This window comes from Pinus tabuliformis, chromosome 5_1 (genome assembly GCF_031772625.1).
Source record: "Pinus tabuliformis cultivar Carrire ecotype Pingquan chromosome 5_1, CPIR1, whole genome shotgun sequence".
Classification (NCBI taxonomy): Eukaryota; Viridiplantae; Streptophyta; class Pinopsida; order Pinales; family Pinaceae; genus Pinus; species Pinus tabuliformis.
Window position 1 is genome coordinate 172,142,124 of NC_142305.1, and position 13,752 is coordinate 172,155,875.

Genomic DNA, 13,752 nt, shown 5'->3' on the forward strand with positions numbered 1-13,752 from the left:
ATTGGGTGATTTATGCTTTGTTGGAGGAGAGGAAGGGATTCCTTTGCTGGGAGGTAGATGCTGGATCGGGACTCACTTGGTTGTATCTCCTCTTGAACCTTGTTATCATATCAATAAAGCTATTTGAGTTTCTCCTATATGCTTGTATTTCAATGATGTTTTGTTATATTTGCATATTTAGTTTATATCTGATCCTAAACTAGTTATGAATGTGAATCTATATCTTTTGTGTAGTTTTCCTCTCTTGTGATCTTGCAGGAACTGGGTGAAGCTGGACCAGTGAAAGAGCAGGTAGCGGGAAGCGAACAAAAGAGAGAGTGATTGGATCGACAAACTAGCGGAAGACACCGGTTAGTTACATCCTTCTTTCTCTATTTACATCTCATAAAGAAGAATACTCAGATAGTTTTCCTTGTTTGTTGCTAAGGCACTATCACCTCTTAGAGTGGGATAGGGGCATTCCGAATTGGATACTTTTCCCAACAACAACCTCCACTTTTTGGCCCATCATACACCTCCACTTAATTGTTTACCCTTTTGAGAAACAACTGTGATGAGTGATTCTATTAGCCACCTTCTTTACACTACCATGATCGAAAAGTTCCAAACCTTACCTGGAACCAGCTGCTACCCAAAAATACCACTCGTTCCTCAAAGACAAGTCTCTTTTAAGCTCTTTTTAGACTTGTAAAATATAAAAATATTTCCAAGCAATTGGCCTATCTAGCTCGTTAAAGGGATTGGAAGTGTCATCCCTCCTCTATGTTTTAATCTTTTTGGACCTGAGGGATCATTACACAAAAAGATCGAGCGCTTGTCTTTTTTGGCTCGTTAAAGTGATCGAAAAAGTCATCCCTTTTATATTATTTTATAATTTTTCAGACTTAATGGATTATACTACGAAAAAGGATTACTGGAGTATCCTTTCCTTCTTTTTTCAGACTCTCTAAAATTGAAAAGGATCGAGTTATCTTTGTTGTTAAACTCATTAAAACAATAGTGAAAAACTTGTTCATTATAGACAAGAGCGAGTTTCACTATCGCTAGGCTGGCTAAAACATAGGACAGGTCTGCCCGAAGGGAAAATTATAGAACAAGCCTATGTTATCCTCCTCAAGCTTGACAAAAATAAAGAGGTATTGGTTAGCAATGACTGGGGAAAAATTGGGAAGAAAACTTGAAGAACTTCATTGGTAGCAGGTTGCTCTTGAACATGACACTTTCACTCTGTCACCATGATTGAGTCAGGTTGGGTTATTCCGTTCACCGGTCATATCACCGTTGGTCCTTTGTACCATCGATTTTTGGGGTTAATGCTACCAATCCATTTTCATTGTCGCCGATATGTTCAAGAGAAGTCACTCAGAGAATTCACCAACCCAGCTTATGCCTCATCCACTGCAATACCTTCACTCTCCATTTTTCATGACCGCTACCCTGAACCTTGTATCATCAGATCATTTTCACCTCCACAAAATCATTTTCTCTGTTCCGTGTCGTAGATGTGGGATTCATTAAGGCCCTCCTACGATGGGTCATTTCTTGTTGACATCACCTCATTATCCAAGAAGTCGGCTTAGGAACAACCCTTTCAGTACTTTGAAGCTTGCATGCCTCGATGGCAAGTTTCTCACTTCCGACGATAGGTTTACATCAATGGCCTTCGACCAAAATATTTTGCATGGTGTTCGACATAGACTCATGTATTCACACCACGTGAATTGTGCTACAGTACCTTGAGGGTCATTATCATTATTGGTGATTCCTCTTGCGCCTATTAACAGCTTACATCATTGGCTGGTAATCAGGCGATGTCTTTCCATGTTTGACACCATAACATCTTTTCACATGGATCATCTTGTACTCTGGGCAAAGATTGAATGAGTTTGAAGACCTTGGATCTAGTTTCATCCATCTAGGCTGCGATATATTCAGTAAAATAAAGACATCAAATGTACATCATAGCTGCATAGATAATCATCCAAGCCAAGGGATGATGGCTCTACCAGAATCATCAGTCCGGCCACACAGACGGTTGTCTATCCTATGTACATGAAAATGAATTTATAAAGCTGAGCATGGGAATGCCTGCCTCAGCTAGATCATGATATTATGAAGATAATTTATTGTATTGTATCTTATTATAGGTCACCTTCTAGTTCGAAAAGCCTCCGGTCCTCATGATAAAGCATTTCACCCGACATTAAAAGATTTACGACCTCATGCTTTAGGGGGCATCTGTTATAGACATATTTGGGCACTGAAACCCCAATCACATATGTCCATAAAACAAATGCTTCTAAACCCCTAAAAGTGTTGTTTCATACCCTAAAGGAACAAGGTCAACTGATTACATCATTTCCCAGAAGTTCTCCCTAAGATACTGCTCAGAACTAGTCAAAACTAGACCATACAGAATACTCCATGCTGTGGGTGCGATGCATCTCACCCGTCACATGAAAAAGGTGTGATGCATACTGAAAAGCCCTTCTGTAGGGTGTGATGAGCGAGAGTAGACAAATGGCAGAGGTAGTTTGCTAGGTGGAAACCCAGAGAATCTTCTAGAAACTGCTCATATGACACTTGCCTCTCTAAATTCACCCAAGGATGAGTAAGATATCATGAAATCTCCGAGTGGAACCAAGAACTATCAGTGAAATGACACTAATCAAAATCCCAAAAACTGACTCACCCACCTGCAAATACCTATATGTGGATCCACCATCCTAGTGATCCAGAGGCTAGAATTTTGTATTTTGTAAGGAAGTGCTATTGGTTTCTCTGTGAAACATTGTATTGTTGGGTGATCTAGTCCTTTCATGAGGTGAAGAGGGCTTTCATGTTGGGAGGATGGCGCTGGATCAGACAGATGGGTTGTAATCCTCTCTTCTACTATTTCTATCAAAAAAGCTATTTGATTTTTCCTCCATATACTTGTATATTTCTGAATCTTGTATTGGTGTATGCATTTGTATGGTTAATATACATCTAATCCTATATTGTTTATGGTTATAGATATCTATGCTTTGATGGTTTTATGCTACTTTGACTCTACAGGTGTTCTTTGAAGTGGGACAAGTGAGGAAGGAGTGGCGAAGCTCTATCAAAGTAGGGAGGAAACAAGCAAGGAGACAAGAGAAAGACTAAGGTTGGTACTCTTTGCTTCTCTCTCATCTATCTCTCATAAAGGAAAATGCAAGTAACTTTGGTTTGTTTGTTTCTAAGGTAGCTACCCATCTTAGTGGGGCTAGCAGCTCTGAATGGACACTAATTTTCCCGATAACACCATTAGTTAAAGCTAATTCATGTCCTGATGAGTGGTTATTTTAGAAGGCATTCCCTTTGATGTGCCATTTGAAAATTCATTATTTAGAACAAGATCTGAAAGTGCACTCAGTGAAAATATCCTAGATCCTGATTCATTACAGACCTTGAAGTTCAACAAGCTAACAGATCCATTATTGAATACATTCTGAAATCTCCACAATCATCCATTAATACTTCCTCAGCCCGTGAGCTCTCTAAACAATTTTCTAATACTTTGAGTTCACCATTGTTCCCCTCAACTTCACCAATAATACCTTCTGAAGTCCATTCTTCACCACCATTTATTCCTATTCTCTCGCACCAACCTATCATTACCCATTCACCACCTACCAATCCTAGTTATTTATCCACTATTGCATCATCTCCGAGTACCTCAACCCCACATCTTAACCCCTCCCAGCTTAGAGCCACGGAAAATAGATATGCTTCTCTTGTGTTACCTGCTCAACTTGGTGTTATGCCAGCAGACTAGCAAAGTAAAATTGTTCAATTTGATGGCACAAGACACTATATTGCAAAACAACATGTTAACAAGAAAACAGATTAATTTGAGTTGCACGAGATTGAGAAAGATCATTTTCAAATGAGACACTTTGCCCAAACTTTAGTTGGTGATGTTAGGAAATGGTTTAGAGCATTGACTTCCAATAGGATTGATAGTTTAGAGACTTTCCACCTGCAATTTTTGAATAGATGGGAGAAGAAAAAGAATCCTCTACAAATCCTTTCAGAGTAAGAAAATATTAGAAGAGGGCCTAATGAAACTTTTCAAGATTACTACACTAGATTCAATAATATATATAAAGCAATCCTGGTTAACCTCAGACCCCCACCATACTTAGCATTAATAAAGTTCCCTGACAGTTTTGACAAAGATATGGCATACCGACTCAGGGAAAGAAACCCCCCAACACTAGAAGAAATGCAAAGTGTAGTAGTTGGTGTAGAGTATAATTTGTTAGCTAAGAGGGCTATAGTTAGGAATGAAAGGAGAGGAATTGCTAAAGATGAAGCTTCGCCTTCTGACATTAAGATAGATAGTTTAGCCAAAGGTATAGAAAAACTAATGGATATAATAAAGAATATGGAGAGGAAGCCTCAATGGGATAACCAACAAGTGCCTCCAGTTAGAATCCCAAATTTGAGAAAAAACCAAAACCAAAACATTGGGAAAAATGGACCAGATTAGAACATTAGGCCTCCTTTTCAAGAAAATTATGCAAAAACATCCCAGCTAGAAGATCCAGAAAATGATACACAGATTAACCTAATGGGATTAAATGATGAGGACATTGTTTTTCTAACCCAAGATGAGTAGGAACTGCATATACTACAATAATTACAAATCCATTCTGGAGAATCATTTGATTATAAACAAGGGTATGATTCTGCCATTTTTGAAGTACATAAATAGTATAATCTAAGAAGCAAAAAGAATAATGATGTCCCTGACCAAACTAATAAAACAATACAAAGTCAAACCAAGAAAATAAAAGAAGCCCCTGTATCAAAAATCCTCTAGATTCTCGCTAGGCAGAACCCAAATCCTTCTGGTCCCACAATCGTAGATATAACCTCAGATCAACCTTCTACTGATCAAACATCCACCTCAATTCCACCTAAGGAACTAGAGGGAAAAACTCAAAACATTAGGTTTGAAAATACGCACAAGGAAGTCCCCAATAAAGGAAAAGAAGACAAGTTCACACAAATCCCTGCTTCAAAAGTTCAAAACCCACAAACAGAAAAGTTTCTTTGCCATTCAATTTGGGAGCAGAGATAGCAAAGCTAAGGTTTCAGTTCCCTTAACATAACTAATTGAGAATGAAACTTACAAATCACAAACAAAACAAACCCTGAACATTACTGAAAATGAGGATTCAGTCAATTTGCTTGATGACCAACTAGAACTCATATTTGGTCTGGATATTAATGGCAAACCATTAGAAGGAGAAGTTCCACCTTTTTACATCAGCCTTAATATCCATGATAAAATCCTACACAATGCAATGTTAGACTCTAGGGCCTCTCACAATTTAATGCCCAAATTAGTAATGCAAAAATTAAACCTAGACATTACAGGGCCTTATAAAGACCTATTTTCATTTGACACTAGTCAAGTACAATGTCTACGATTGATTAAGGACCTGTGTGTTACTTTAGTCCAATATCCTGCCAAAAGCATCCTTATGGTTGTGGTTGTTGACATCCTGTTATCACTCAGGTTGTCCTTAAGCTCCTGAAAGGATACGGCCGAGGTAACCACAAACCAACTTTGGACGGCAGGTTCTAGCCCACCTGCAATCAGAGAGGGCTCTCTCTTTGGGATTTAGCTTTGTTGAAAATGATCTTAGGCTAGTTATTGAATTCAGGGGGTTTGTTTTTTATTTTGGTGGGAAGGAGAATACTTTCAGGCAGAGAGGCAAGGCATATTCTGGAAGTTTCAAACCATTGGGCATGGAGTCAAAGAGTAGGACTGCTGGCGCATTTTCTTGGTAAAAAGACAAACATAGAGCAAGATAGATACATACGAAACAATTTTTCAAGCTAAAGGATGGAAAGAGATCTAAGGAATGAGAGGCAACAAAGAATCTCCAAAACAGGTTAGCAGAGGGAAGATGAATGAGCTCTACCTAGGAACAATTAAGAATTCCTAGTTAACAATCATTCATATGTGAAATAGGTTAAACATGAGCCATAAAGGAATTCATATTCATGCCTAAATCAAAAGGAAAACATTAAGAAACCATAGAAACTGAGCATGGAGTGCAGATATTCAAATTCTAAACCAATCTTTCTTTCTGTGATTTGTGCATATGTGAAATGGAAATGACAGAGATAAGGAACACTTATTGTTTCATACATTAGTGTGAGAATCCCATATTCACGTCTTTAAACAATTAAACAGAATGCAGACAGCCATTCCTCCAAGCTTTTCAGCAGTCTTTGATTATAGAAAATAACAGGTATGCAGTGCGAGTCTCTCCTGGAATACATAAGCCGACCAACCCTTTTAACGATGCAGAGGGTGGTATTTATACAAAAATTGAATACAAAAATATCTAGACGAGAAGTTAATAGCTGATAACTTCTCTACCAACTCTTAAGGAGTGGTTGATGAAAAGTAAATGCTGAAATAAATACAAATGCAACAGTTGTTCTCTTCTGGCAGTAAATGTTGACTTTTGAGTCGGCTGGGCTGCGTTCTCAGAAATCCGAGCTCTTAGGTTTGCCATCTCAGCGTTTTTGCCTTGTAACTGCTCCCACTGGTCCTGCGCGTTCCTTAATTGCTTTGTCCAGTGCATTCTGCACCTTATCCTATGCTTCTTGCTGACCTGTAGCTAGCATAGATTTTGAAATGAACAAAAAAGAGGCAAAAAACCAAAATCACCTGGGCAATACGGCCAGCATTGCCTGCCACCAATTCTCACAAGGCCACTGATGCCTTTGTATTTTGACAAGTGTTTCGTCGGCCTCTGTGTACTTGTAATAACTGGGCGACATTTCAAACAGATGATTGACTTCATGCTCCAGGTAAAATAAGCTTTCAAGCCTGTCATAGAGTGTCTGTCCTGTAGGCGGCCCTGCCTCTGCTGTAGAACTTGATGCAACAGTAAGCTGATTATTGACAAAATTATTGAGCCGGGTAGCATATTGGTCACATGTTAATAACTTTCCAGCACTGGTCAGCAGGCTGGGCAATCCTCTAGTTTGTAGTGCTGCAAACTTTACGTCGAAATTGTCTACGTCCCTTTGTATATCCCGACATCTTGCTTCCAGAGTTTGTACAAAGCCTCTTAGTGTGAGCACACTCTTTGCTGTCAATATGGCATCAGTTCTGCTCATGATATGGAGTGCTGCCAGCTCTTCCCTAGTTTGATGATTCAGAAAATTGATCATTCTGTTAGCCTGCTCAGGCATGTTTCCTAATCCTGTCTTAGCTCTCTGAATTTCAGTTTTAGCACGGCCAAGCAGTTCTACTTGTTCGTACATGGCCTGAATTGACCTCCATTGGCCAGTGATTGACTGATTTATTTTGGCCCACAGGATCTTCTTTATTTCAGCCAAAGTCTTGTCCAATGACAGCTCTTTTTCCAAGGTCTTAATTCTGTCCTTCAGGGCCTTAATTTCCCTTGTTTGCTCGGCCACTGTTATTTTAGACTTATCATATTTTTCTTCCAGCTTGGCCAGCTTTTCCTTGGTTTCCTTTATTTCTGTTGCCTAAAGTTTAAGTTTATTGACAGCTTCTGTCAAATCATCCACGCTCATGCTTGCTTCAGGTGTTGTTGTTGTTGATGTTGTAGCTTCTGTGGCTGTGGTGGTTGCTGGAATAATTGGGGGTGGCACTGCTGCTTGTACAGGTGGAATAGTGGCAACAGTTGGAGCTATTTGAGGTGGCTGGGAGGCCGACTCTCCCTGCTTTCCTTGCAGTGCTTGCTCCAACTCCCCTTCCAAATCGATTACTCTCTGGTTCAACTTCATCATCAAATCCAATTGATCCTCAGCTTCTTTTTCCTTCTGCAGTTCTTCTGTTTGAGGATGCTCAGTAGGAAGCAACCTCAATCTTTTCTTCAGTGCGGCAATGTTATAGACATTTTTTTGCCTCATAGCATTGAGCATGAAATGTCAATAATTCAAGGGATCCAAAGTCCCTAAATGAGTTGTTCCTACCCCTAGAGGAACAAGGTCAACCAAAGACAACTTCTCCCAGAAGTTCTCCACCAAAAACCACTCAGAAATGGTCAAATCAGGATCAATTCAATAGCTACACTAGCTGTCTGCGCTGAAATGCAAAGTCTACACTGGCTACTTGCACTGCAACGCAGGTAGAAGCACTACCAGGGTGTGCTGAGCAGGAATTGACAAATGGCAAGTTCATTCAACGAAGTGTCAAGACCCTGGAAGCTTCCAAAATCTTCCTCAATGACACTTGCCTCAGTGAATTTGACCAAGTGATGAGTAATAGGTTCTCAACCTCCAAGTGGAAGCAAGAACTGACAGAGAGAAGCCACAAGTCAAAACATGAGCTGATTCATCCTCTCTACTCACATCTATATATGGATCTCTCACCCATAGGTTCAGAAGGCTGGAATTTTGTATTTGCAGAGAATTGTTGTTGGTTTGAGATTGAGATTAGTACATTGGGTGATTTATGCTTTGTTGGAGGAGAGGAAGGGATTCTTTTGCTGGGAGGTAGATGCTGGATCGGGACTCACATGGTTGTATCTCCTCTTGAACCTTGTTTATCATATCAATAAAGCTGCTTGAGTTTCTCCTATATGTTTGTATTTCAATGGTGTTTTGTTGTACTTGCATATTTAGTTTATATCTGATCCTAAACTAGTTATGAATGTGAATCTATATCTTTCATGTAGTCTTCTGCTCTTGTGATCTTGCAGGAACCGTGTGAAGCTGGACTAGTGAAAGAGCAGGTAGCAGGAAGTGAACGAAAGAGAGAGAGAGTGATTGGATCGACCAACTAGTGGAAGATATCGGTTAGTTAGATCCTTCTTTCTCTATTTGCATCTCATAAAGAAGAATACTCAGATAGCTTTCCTTGTTTGTTGCTAAGGCACTATCACATCTTAGAGTGGGATACGGGCATTCTGTATTAGATAATTTTCCCAACAACAAATTGGCGACTCCACTGGGGAGACTATCTTGTTGGTTTACTTGTGTTTCTATTGCTATTCATTTCATAAACTCAAGAGTGCCGAATCGAACTGCATTTGCTTGCAAATGCAAAGTAGAGATCAGCTACTCTAGCCCTCTCACTGGGCCTGTTTATGATCTGAGAAGCTGATCCACAAGTGCTCTAACAGCCCTTTGTGATAGATCTTAGTCCTCATATAAATCATCCTCCTAATTGTACCTGATTGATAGCTTTTATCCAGCCAAAAACTGTAGAAAAACTTGCAAACCATAACCCAGAACCCAGAAACAACTCTCGTTTCTGCTTCAGCGTAGACCCTGTGAAGGGGTTCTGCATTTCAATGCAGGTCCTGTGAAGGCTACCTATGCTGAATGTCAAAACCTCTGTGTTGAGGGTGCGCTGATCAGTCTTTGCCTTGTGCAGCTGTGGTTCCCTGCTTCCTTTTGCTCAGTTTTCATCTCTGTTTTTGCAGCCTGTTATCAGTCAGTGTACCTATCTAAAACCCCTTTTCTTTGCCTCAATTCTGCCTCAGTTATATAAAGAAACTGTATTTGTTCTTTGTGTATTTGTTACATCATTTGCAGTTTCCCATTACAGAAGTAAACTAGTCATATTGTCGCCCCTAGATCTAGACCTGTCGTAAGTATCGTTTTGATCTTAGGAGTGAGTTTGTTTGCTGTTCACAGTTGATTTAGCTTTTACTTTTGTCTTTTGGTTTGAATTTATGCATTTCAAAGTGTCGAAACAAGTAAATCATAAAGTGTCGTAATCGTCTTTTTGATTTCGAAAAAGGAACTTGTTTGTGTTTTCACTTGAAATCGAATTCAAATTTATATAACAGCTTTCTTTTTAGGCATCAATATTAAGAAAGCGAAAACAAATACATGCATATTTGCATTTGACAGTTTGTATGTTGATTTAGGAAAAAGTGCATTACTGTGTGCTCTATGCTCTTTGAGAAAAGATGGTGTCTTTCTTTTCCCCTTGTAGCTAGGATTTTCATTGTTGAAAAGATATAAAGCTTGCTTATCATCTTTAGACTGCATTTAGGAATTGTATCATACATCTCGTGGTGATCCAGAAAGGCAAACTTCTAAAAAGATCAACCTAAAATAAATTGAATGAACTTAACAACGCTTTGTAACATAACGCACAACATAGAGGTCTAGGCTAGAGACGTGTTCCGGCGTCGTAAAACCTGGTCACTGGTGGCCTCACTGATGGTTGGGTGATTCCTCCGGAGGGACGATTAGTACCAGTATGGATTGTGCTCCCACGTACCGTCGCGTATATATTGGGAGACCCCTATAGGAATATAACCTTAATCCATAGGAAGCCATGTCGACCACCCTACTGATCGCAATGCACTGAACACAACATTCAGGAAGATCGACCGACTGTACCGTAAAAAGTATTATGCGGTTTTGCGAAAAGTTTGGCACACCCTCTGCCTAGAACTCCAGAGCAGTTCATTTTGGCCTTTTTCAGACTCTATAACAGAAAAAGTCCATCCGAGCATTTGTCACTTCGGGCTCGTTAAAACATCGAAGGAGACTAGAGTCATCTTTAGCTTTTTCTCGACTCTTTAAAAGTGAAAAAGCAAGTTGTGTCTAAAGCGTCTAAAAAATTCATTTAATTCAGAAACACATTTTCCCCTTTTGTATTTTGGTTGATCGAGTAATCCGCAATCATGGAAGAAAGTCAATTGAAACCCCGTCGTTCGCGGAGGCTTACGAGTCAACCGTCTTTGTCTCCGGAATCGAAAACAGTACGGACAAAGCGAACTCGTTTAACCGGTTCGAAATCTCCTATCAAAGTTAGAACAAGTGTTCCAAAAACATCTGAGATTCCGGTTACTCCAAACATTTCTGGAAACCCTGCCTCTATAGAAGAAGTTCAACAGCCACAGAGGGACAGTGATACTGATCCTAGTCTGAGAGCAAATACTTGCATTACTGAACCAGTTCCATCTGCAACCGGTTCAGAGAGTCTTGCTCCTCAAACAACTGTCTCTGTCGATTCAACCCCTTCTTCGGCACCAGAAATATTTTACGGACCTGACGGTCTTCCCCTTCCACCTGGTTTGATTGCGATAGAGGAAATTGTAGAAGATCTGCAAGCAAGTACTCCAACACATTTTGGAGTCGGGGTCACTCTATTTCCTTCGACATCAGAAGTTAGTCTGTCCCCAGTGGAAGTTCCTGTAGAATCGCTAGGAAATCTATTGGATAGACTCAAAATGTCTAAACAACCGTCAACATCTAGGACTGTGTCAAATGACATAGCAACAGCAGAACTCCCTGCCATCACTCTGACGATGTTTGCTGGCGTACCATTTGTCCCGACTAGCTCGCAACAGCAAGAAGGAGTCCACCTAGGGACTATCTCAACAGTGTGGTCCGTTCCTGTTTGTTCCTCTGGAATAATATCCGGCAACTCTTATGTTGAGACTCGACAAATTGATCCATTTGGAGGTCAATTTGGGCCATCCAGTCCCCGAGGGCAAACAATCCCCTTGAGTTCCAGATTACCACCGTATGGGGGGCAGTATGCCCTTTCATTACCCCTCCGGGAGGATTTCCATACGGGAGTTCTCAACAGTATTCAGGTTATACTGGAATTACGACAAGTGGTTGGGTACCTATACTACCCCAACAACCGAGAGTTTTGTATTCTATGCAACAATGTGTACCTATTTCGAATATCCCGACAACACCAGCTATTGTAATAGTGTCACACGTTCAATCGATGCTTGTTGTATGTCAACCTCAGATTTCTCATGTTGTAATGCAACAGCCCCTTGACCCTGTGACTCAACCACAATCGCCAACTGGTGGGGCAACACAGGTTCAAACGGGTACAATTACCCCACATCTTGGTCTGTGGGTTAGTATAGCGCAACAGAACATGGCTTCACAACCGTGGCTGGTGCAATACCAACAACCACAATTCCAACAAGTGTACCAAGGTTCTGAGCAACAGATCTTTGCGAACAGTGGACAACCGTACATTCAAAACAGTCAAAATCAACCACTTTACAGTGGTCAAGTCCACCAACCGTATCAGTCATACCAGCATCAATTACGTTATGCTGGTATGCAAAGGCCAACTGCTCAGGCAATTCCATCGTACCCTGGGTATGCTTCACCTAACCTGAATCAATAGTTACCATTCGTGGCGACTTTAGAGTTACCCGATTTACACCGGTTAACAAACGATCCAATTGCTTACGCCCCTTGGTGGCCAGCAATTCCTCACAAACTTCCATCAGTCATTCCTAGATTTAATGGAAATCCAGGTGAAGACCCATCGAATCACGTGATGACATTTCATTTGTGGTGTTCATCAAACACCCTAAACGATGATTCGATAAGGCTTCGCCTTTTTCAGAGGACGTTAATGGGTCCAGCGGCTAAATGGTATATTGAATTACCTAGAGCTTCGTTCGAAAATTTCAGCACCTTAGCCATGACTTTCTTAACCCATTTTCAATTACCGATAAGGTATGAAACGGGAACGGAAATCTTAACCAACTTCAAACAGACGACGGCCACTCACATATCCGATCATATACATGAGTGGCGTCGTCGTCGTAGGATGGTAAAAACGTACGTTCCCGATCAGCTATTAGCTGAATGGTTTATCAAGTCGTTACTTCCTGCCATAACGGAAGATGTGGTGAAGGGGGGAGTCGTAACGGAAGAGCAAGTCATCGCTCGTGCGCAATATCTAGACTTAATCTATACTCAGTCTGGCACGCTCTACGAAAAAATACCTGACGCCCCTAGACCGGAATTCTCAATTCCTCCTCCTCCTAAATCAAATAATGACTCTCATGCTGGCGATGGCGTGATTGGCATGACAAACACGAAATCGACAAAGGCTTCCTCCAAGAAAGCCCGTAAGATTTCAGATCAAAATGCAAAAGACGAAATTCTTGCTTCGGAAGTAAATGTCGTATCAGCAGATAAGGGCAAAGAAACCAAACAACCAGGAAGCAAGAAGCAAAACAAAGGGAAGAAGAAGAAACAGGGTGAGTCGTCTCCTGAAAAAACTTCTTCAAAACCTCCTAGAAATAGGAAACCACCCCCCTCAGGGTGTCAGATATGTGATGAGGATCATTGGATGAAAGAATGTCCATACAAAGCTGAGCTTAAGAAATTCTTTAAGAGTTCGCAAACCTCAGCTGTGTTAACTGATCCGTTTCCAAATCTAGGTACAAATCTGGTTGATAGTGGAAATGCTTCCCCGTCGCAAGTGCTAATGTTGTCGATTTCTAAGCAATAAAACGATGCTTTGATTTTGACAAGGAATAAAGATTACGGGAATCCGCAACTGTCGAATGACAAAGGTAAAGATCAACCAAGTAGTTCGACAACAACTTCGACAGAAGTTGTACAACCCATCATTCCTGAATTAACAATAAAACCGCCAAAGGGAGTAGTACACAAGTCGACATTTAATCCTCGCGCCAAAGCGGCGTAGCGTTATAACATAGTGGAAGATTTGGCCCAATCGCCATCCGCTATGTCGACTCTTGAAGTACTACAAAATTGTCCATCCCAAAGGCAGGCTTTGTTATCGGCCATTGGTGGGGTTGATCCTAAGGATTCCAATCTTGTATCCTTTGACCACAAAGGATACGATCCTCAGTTACCAGCTCAACTAGCTTTCCTTATTCAAGTGAAAGCCCTCAACAAAACTGTTCACCGACCTATTTTAGAAAGATCGCATTCCCTTTTCAAGGGGGGATTATGATCGTCGACCAACAA